Source organism: Triticum aestivum, chromosome 6D, assembly GCF_018294505.1.
Source record: "Triticum aestivum cultivar Chinese Spring chromosome 6D, IWGSC CS RefSeq v2.1, whole genome shotgun sequence".
Taxonomy (NCBI): Eukaryota; Viridiplantae; Streptophyta; class Magnoliopsida; order Poales; family Poaceae; genus Triticum; species Triticum aestivum.
This window is the reverse complement of record NC_057811.1, coordinates 335632855-335640557: the sequence shown is the minus strand read 5'-3', so window position 1 is coordinate 335640557 and position 7703 is coordinate 335632855.

Sequence of the window (7703 nt, the reverse complement as noted above, 5' to 3'; positions counted from 1 at the left end):
GGCCACGGGTCCAGTGGGGGGGGAAGGCCTGCTCCCCTTTTTTTTTCTTTTCTCTGACTGTTTCTGTTTTCTGTTTTCTTTTTATTTGTTTATTTCCTTTTCTGTTTTATTTCATTTAAAGTATTTAGGCATTTTATAAAAAGGAGTTTTCTCCACCATAATTACCAGTGTATTATTTAGCACCCACTGAACATTTTTGTTTGAATTTTTGAAAACTTTTATTTTTCACTTTAATTATATTTGAAGTTTGAGCTAGGAGTTTGAAAGGAAGGTGATTGAAATGTGATCAAGCCCTGTTTAGCAACATGATTAGCTTAATCACAGGGGGTTACTGTAGCATGATTCTCAGGGTGTTACAGAGCTAAGGACACTTAGTCCTCGCCCAATCACTCTGGTAAGTCTTCAAGGTAGACTTCCAAACCTTCACAGACTTCGTTCACCAGCAATCCACAATGACTCTTGGATTCTCAGAACGCGACGCCTAACCGGCTGGAGGATTCACAGTCGTCAAGTGTAACAAGTCTTCAGATCACGCGGACAGAAAGACTTCAGTGATGCCAAACACTCTTTGGGCTCTGGGTGTTTTGGGCTTTGTCCTCGCAAAGATCTCTCTCCCAAATGCTTCGGAGGTGGGTTGCTCTCAAACGACAAAAGTCGTGCACTAACTCTGAGCAGCCACCAATATATGGTGTAGGGGGTGGGCTATTTATCGCCAGGAGGCAACCCGACCTGATTTGTCCGAAATGACCCTGGGTCACTGTGACGCCCAGATAATCAAGCCACAGTAATTCCCTGCTAATGATGCCACGTCACCTCGGTTACTGTTGCTAATCTCACGTTAGTTCGAAACCGATCCAACTTCAAAATTTAATTAAAGGAAAACAACAAAAGTTTTATAAAATGTTTAGATACTCTAAAATGATTTAAAACGTAGCAAAAAAATTAATTAAATGCTTTTAAAATGAAAAACGATTACAACTATTATATTCTAGGTGCCAAGTTAATTGTGGCAGTGGTATAATCACTATTACTAATTTAGGTACTAGCTATATGTTTTACAAAACTAAAACAATTCGGAATATTAAATAAACAGAAAACAAAATGAAACATAAGAAAACAAAATCAAAAGGTTAGACCCCACCCCCCGCCACACTAGGCTTTAGCCCAGTCGACCGGCCCACCTCCCACCACTTAACCTCCCCGCACCCCGTAACCCTAAACCGAACCCCCACTTCCGCACTCGCCCCCCACACGATCCCCTCTCCTCCCTCTGTCCCCCGATCCAGATCGGGGGGAAATGCCCCTGACGCCGCCTGTCGCCGCCCCGCCGCGCCTCCGACCTCCTTCGCGACGCCACCTCGCCGACGCCGCCCCTCCAGGCCTCCTTCCTCTCCCTCCTGCACCGCGTCATCTTCCCCGAGCTCCACGCGCGCTCCATCCATGGCCGCCCCAACCTCTCGCCGCACGTTGTCGTCGTCGGTCTACTCGCCTTCGGCCACCTCTCCGACCCGCCGGCCTCCCCGAGTGCTTCCCTGACTCCTCCCCGAGCACGCCTCGCTCAACTACAGGGCGCTGTGAGCCCCTCTTCCCTTCCCCTCTTCCTCCCTGGCGGATCCTCCACCGTGCCCACACGCGTGTGCTCGTCCTCTCCAGTACCTTGCCGCACCCCCTGCGTTGCCCGCGCCCACACGCGCCCATCCGCGCCCACCACGGCCATCGCGCACACTCGCCGCCGCCCGTGCTGCTCCGCTCCCCGCCTCGCTGCACTGGCCGCGCCCCAGGCGCGCCCCGACTCCGGCCTCCCGCAGCTCTCTCCAGCACAGACCCCCGCTCGCGCGACCGCGCCCTTGCGTCGTCCAGCTGCCGCCCTTGCTCCCCGTGCCGAACCCCATCGCCGCGCGCCGCAGCCCCTGCTGCATCCGCGCCGCGCCCGGCGCCTGCTGTGCGCGCCCGCACGCAACCCCTCTGCGCCGAGCTTGGTCGCCACGCTCTCACCCCCGTTGACCCGCTCCGGTCGGTTGCGGCTACCCTGCTGTGGCCGCCAACCAGCCCGTGCGCGCCCGGGTCTAGGCGACCCGGCGCCCGTGCGCGTAACTGCCATCACCCGTGCCCGCTATGGCCTTTGGCCCTATGACGAATGGAGCCCACGCCCCTGAGAACAAAATTAAGAAAAGGAATTTAAAAATAAAAAACAAATAAAAAATATTAACTAATTAATCAATCAATTAATTCAATTAATTAATTGTGTTTAATAAACCTAATTAATTAACTAACCTAACTAATCTGTTAATTAAACTAATTAACCAAGTTAATTAGTTAACAGACAATGACATGTGGGACCCACACGTCAAATTGACCCAGCCAATGCCCTGTTAACTACTGACGTCGGCATACACTATTCTGGATAATGTTGATTTAAAATAATTAAATAAATCCTAAAAATGATTTAAATCTTTAGAAATTAATATAAAATAATCCGTAGTTCGGATGAAAATACTTTGTACATGAAAGTTGCTCAGAACGACGAGACGAATCCGAATGCACAGTCCGTTCGTTCACCACACGTCCCTAGCATAGCGAACATGCAACAATCCACCTCCGGTCCGTTTGTCCGAAAACACGAAACACCGGGAATACTTTCCCGGATGTTTCCCCCCTTTGCCGGTATCACCTAGTACTGCGTTAGATCACCCCTGGCACCGCGTATTGCCTTGTTATATGTTGTGATGCTTTGTTTGCTCCGTATTTACTATTTCTTCCCCCCTCTTCTTCTCCAGTAGACCCCGAGACCGGCGCTGATGCCACTGAGTACGACTATATCACCGACGACCCTTCTTCCTGTGCAACAGTGCTTCCAGGCAAGCCCCCCTTGATCACCAGATATCGCATATTCCTTCTCTTTACTGCTTGCATTAGAGTAGCGTAGCATGTTACTGCTTTCGGTTAATCCTATTCTGCTGCATAGCCTGTCATTGTTGCTACAGTTGTTACCCTTACCTGCTATCCTAATGCTTAGTATAGGATGCTAGTGTTCCATCAGTGGCCCTACACTCTTGTCCGTCTGCCATGCTATACTACTGGGCCGTGATCACTTCGGGAGGTGATCACGGGCATATGCTATATACTTTATACTGTTACATTACTTATGATACTGTTCGGAGATGGGGGGCTGAAGGGGCAGGTGGCTCCATCCCGGTAGAGGTGGGCCTGGGTTCCCGACGGCCCCTGACTGTTACTTTATGGCGGAGCGACAGGGCAGGTTGAGACCACCTAGGAGAGAGGTGGGCCTGGCCCTGGTCGGCGTTCGCGGATACTTCAATTAACACGCTTAACGAGATCTTGGTATTTGATCTGAATCTGGCCACTGGCCTATACGCACTAACCAACTACGCGGGAACAGTTATGGGCACTCGACGTCGTGGTATCAGCCGAAGCCTTCTTGACGTCAGCGACTGAGCGGCGCGCGCCGGGTTGGAACGTGTAACGTAACTTCCTTTGTAATGGAGGTTGCTAGGTCTGCTCTCCGGCCGCGTACGCAACATGCAGGTGTGCAATGGGCGATGGGCCCAGACCCCTGCGCGCATAGGATTTAGACCGGCGTGCTGACCTCTCTGTTGTGCCTAGGTGGGGCTGCGACGTGTTGATCTTCCGAGGCCGGGCATGACCCAGGAAAGTGTGTCCGGCCAAATGGGATCGAGCGTGTTGGGTTATGTGGTGCACCCCTGCAGGGAAGTTTATCTATTCGAATAGCCGTGTCCCTCGGTAAAAGGACGACCCGGAGTTGTACCTTGACCTTATGACAACTAGAACCAGATACTTAATAAAACACACCCTTCCAAGTGCCAGATACCACCCGGTGATTTCTCTCTCACAGGTCGACGAGGAGAGGATCGTTGGGTTAGGATTATGCTATGCGATGATACTTGGTGAACTTACCATCTACTCTCTTCTACATGCTGCAAGATGGAGGCTGCTAGAAGCGTAGTCTTCGACAGGACTAGCTATCCCCCTCTTATTCTGGCATTCTGCAGTTCAGTCCACCGATATTGCCTCTTTACACATATACCCATGCATATGTAGTGTAGATCCTTGCTTGCGAGTACTTTGGATGAGTACTCACGGTTGCTTTTCTCCCTCTTTTCCCCCTTTCCCTTCTACCTGGTTGTCGCAATCAGATGCTGGAGCTCAGGAGCCAGACGCCACCGTCGACGACGACTCATACTACACCGGAGGTGCCTACTACTACGTGCAGGCCGCTGACGACAGCCATGAGTAGTTTAGGAGGATCCCAGGCAGGAGGCCTGCGCCTCTTTTGATCTGTTTCCCAGTTTGTGCTAGCCATCTTATGGCAACTTGTTTAACTTATGTTTGTACTCAGATATTGTTGCTTCCGCTGACTCGTCTATGATCGAGCACTTGTATTCGAGCCCTCGAGGCCCCTGGCTTGTATTATGATGCTTGTATGACTTATTTTATTTTCAGAGTTGTGTTGTGATATCTTCCCGTGAGTCCCTAATCTTGATCGTACACGTTTGGGTGTATGATTAGTGTACGATTGAATCGGGGCGTCACAGTCACTAAGGAACTGACACGTGTTCCAACAATCAAATTTCAAACACACGTGGCAGCTTGACTTGGGCTACAAGTAAAGCTGACTCATCCAGCTCTGGATAAGATTTGCTCTCATTGTCTTCGCTCGAAGACATAGGATTTGGTTGAGCATCACTTCAGTCACTCTGACTTTGTTCACTTGGACCCCACTTAACAGTACGGTGGTTCCTATGACTCAACAAAGAAGAAAAGGATACTACGAAACAGCTATGTCTTCGCACTCCATAGTCTTCATGCGATGTCTTCTCATGTCATAGTCTTCATTGTGAATATCTTCACAAACCACCATTGTCTTCAATTGTTGGGGAACGTAGTAATTTCAAAAAATTTCCTACGCACACGCAAGATCATGGTGATGCATAGCAACGAGAGGGGAGAGTGTTGTCCACGTACCCTCGTAGACCGACAGCGGAAGCGTTATCACAACGCGGTTGATGTAGTCGTACGTCTTCACGATCCGACCGATCAAGTACCAAACGCACGACACCTCCGAGTTCTACACACGTTCAACTCGATGACGTCCCTCGAACTCCGATCCAGCCGAGTGTTGAGGGAGAGTTTCGTCAGCACGACGGCGTGGTGACGATGATGATGTTCTACTGACGCAGGACTTCGTCTAAGCTCCGCAATGATATTATCGAGGTGTAATTTGGTGGAGGGGGGCACCGCACACGGCTAAAAGATCTCAAGGATGAATTGTTGTGTCTCTGGGGTGCCCCCCTGCCCCCGTATATAAAGGAGCAAGGGAGGAGGAGGCCGGCCCTAGGAGGGGGCGCACCAAGTGTGGAGTCCTACTAGGACTCCCTAGTCCTAGTAGGATTCCACCTCCCATATGGAATAGGAAAAGAGGAAGGGAAAAAGAAAAGGAAGGAAAAGGGCGCCCCCCTTCCCTAGTCCAATTCGGACCAGACCAAGGGGAGGGGTGCGGCCACCCTTGAGGCCCTTTTTCTTCTTTCCCGTATGGCCCAATAAGGCCCAATACATATTCCCGTAACTCTCTGGTACTCTGAAAAATACCCGAATCACTCGAAACCTTTCCGAAGTCCGAATATAGTCGTCCAATATATCGATCTTTACGTCTCGACCATTTCAAGACTCCTCGTCATGTCCCCGATCTCATCCGGGACTCCGAACTCCTTCGGTACATCAACATACATAAACTCATAATAAAACTGTCATCGTAACTTTAAGCGTGCGGACCCTACGGGTTCGAGAACTATGTAGACATGACCGAGACACGTCTCCGGTCAACAACCAATAGCAGGACCTGGATGCCCATATTGGCTCCCACATATTCTACGAAGATCTTTATCGGTCAGACCACATAACAACATACGTTGTTCCCTTTGTCATCAGTATGTTACTTGCCCGAGATTCGATCGTCGGTATCTCGATACCTAGTTCAATCTCGTTACCGGCAAGTCTCTTTACTCGTTCCGTAACACATCATCCCGCAACTAACTTATTAGTCACAATGCTTGCAAGGCTTATAGTGATGTGCATTACCGAGTGGGCCCAGAGATACCTCTCCGACAATCGGAGTGACAAATCCTAATCTCGAAATACGCCAACCCAACAAGTACCTTTGGAGACACCTGTAGAGCACCTTTATAATCACCCATTTACGTTGTGACGTTTGGTAGTACACAAAGTGTTCCTCCGGTAAACGGGTGTTGCATAATCTCATAGTCAGAGGAACATGTATAAGTCATGAAGAAAGCAATAGCAACATACTAAACGATCGGGTGCTAAGCTAACGGAATGGGTCAAGTCAATCACGTCATTCTCCTAATGAGGTGATCTCGTTAATCAAATGACAACTTATGTCTATGGCTAGGAAACATAACCATCTTTGATTAACGAGCTAGTCAAGTAGAGGCATACTAGTGACACTCTGTTTGTCTATGTATTCACACATGTATTATGTTTCCGGTTAATACAATTCTAGCATGAATAATAAACATTTATCATGATATAAGGAAATAAATAATAACTTTATTATTGCCTCTAGGGCATATTTCCTTCATCAATGTCTTCACACATTTTTAGGGGCCATCTCTGGTAGGTAAACCGAATCAATGAGGGACTACTACCTGTGTTATCCTGCAATTCTCACAAACACATTAGTCCCTCAACCAGGTTTGTCGTCAATACTCCAAAACCAACTAGGGGTGGCACTAGATGCACTTACAATCTCCCCCTTTTTGGTGATTGATGACAAACTGGTTGAAGTTTTCAACGAGGATAAAAGTATGTAAAATTGTAAGGGTTAAGGTATTGTCTTCATAAGTAGCAAAAGGCTCCCCCTGAAGATGTGCATATAAGTATTTTGCTCTTGAATGCAAATGCACATGGCAGGTTGTACTTGTGGAGATCCTCTTCAACTTAAGAAGACAATTCATAATGCATGAAAAGATATACCGAAGATAATGACATGCATAATGAAAAATGGACCTGCGGAATGACTTCGTGCGGAATTTATCATCGCACATGCAGAATTTATCATCGCATCACATATTCGACAGAAAAGGTAGCAGACGACCATCAAGTTTAAGTGTTACAACTCAAAGAACCAAAAGTATCAAAAGCAAGAGTTGTAAACACTTGGCAAAAAGTATAGCAACCACCCATAAGGACCCGCTTGAAGACTATCAACTCATATGCTTCTTCCCCTTTTGTCAGTAAGGACCAAAAAGGTTTGAAGACACAGAGCTTCTACTCGTTCCCATGAGGAGTAGGAGAAGGTGCAGGGTCGACGTTGTAGTCCGGTGGTGCAGAAGAACTTGGTGCAGTGTTGATACGTGGTGAAGTTGTAGTAGGTGAAGTAGCATCATCTCCGTCATCGATAACTCTGGCATTGACAGTGGGCGTCGAGGGGGAGTACTCAGAGTCTTCAAGAGAGGGAGTCCAACGCAAGACAGCGTTCCTGGGAGGAGTGGAATCAAATTTGAATCGCTTTGTGAAGCCATCCTGTTGAAGATCATCTTCAGAGCTTAGCAGTGTCAGACTCTTCCATGACCGTCGGCAGGTTTCATGAGTGACAAATGCATTCTTGGTGGCGAGATTGCGAATGCGATTAACATCCACCAAGA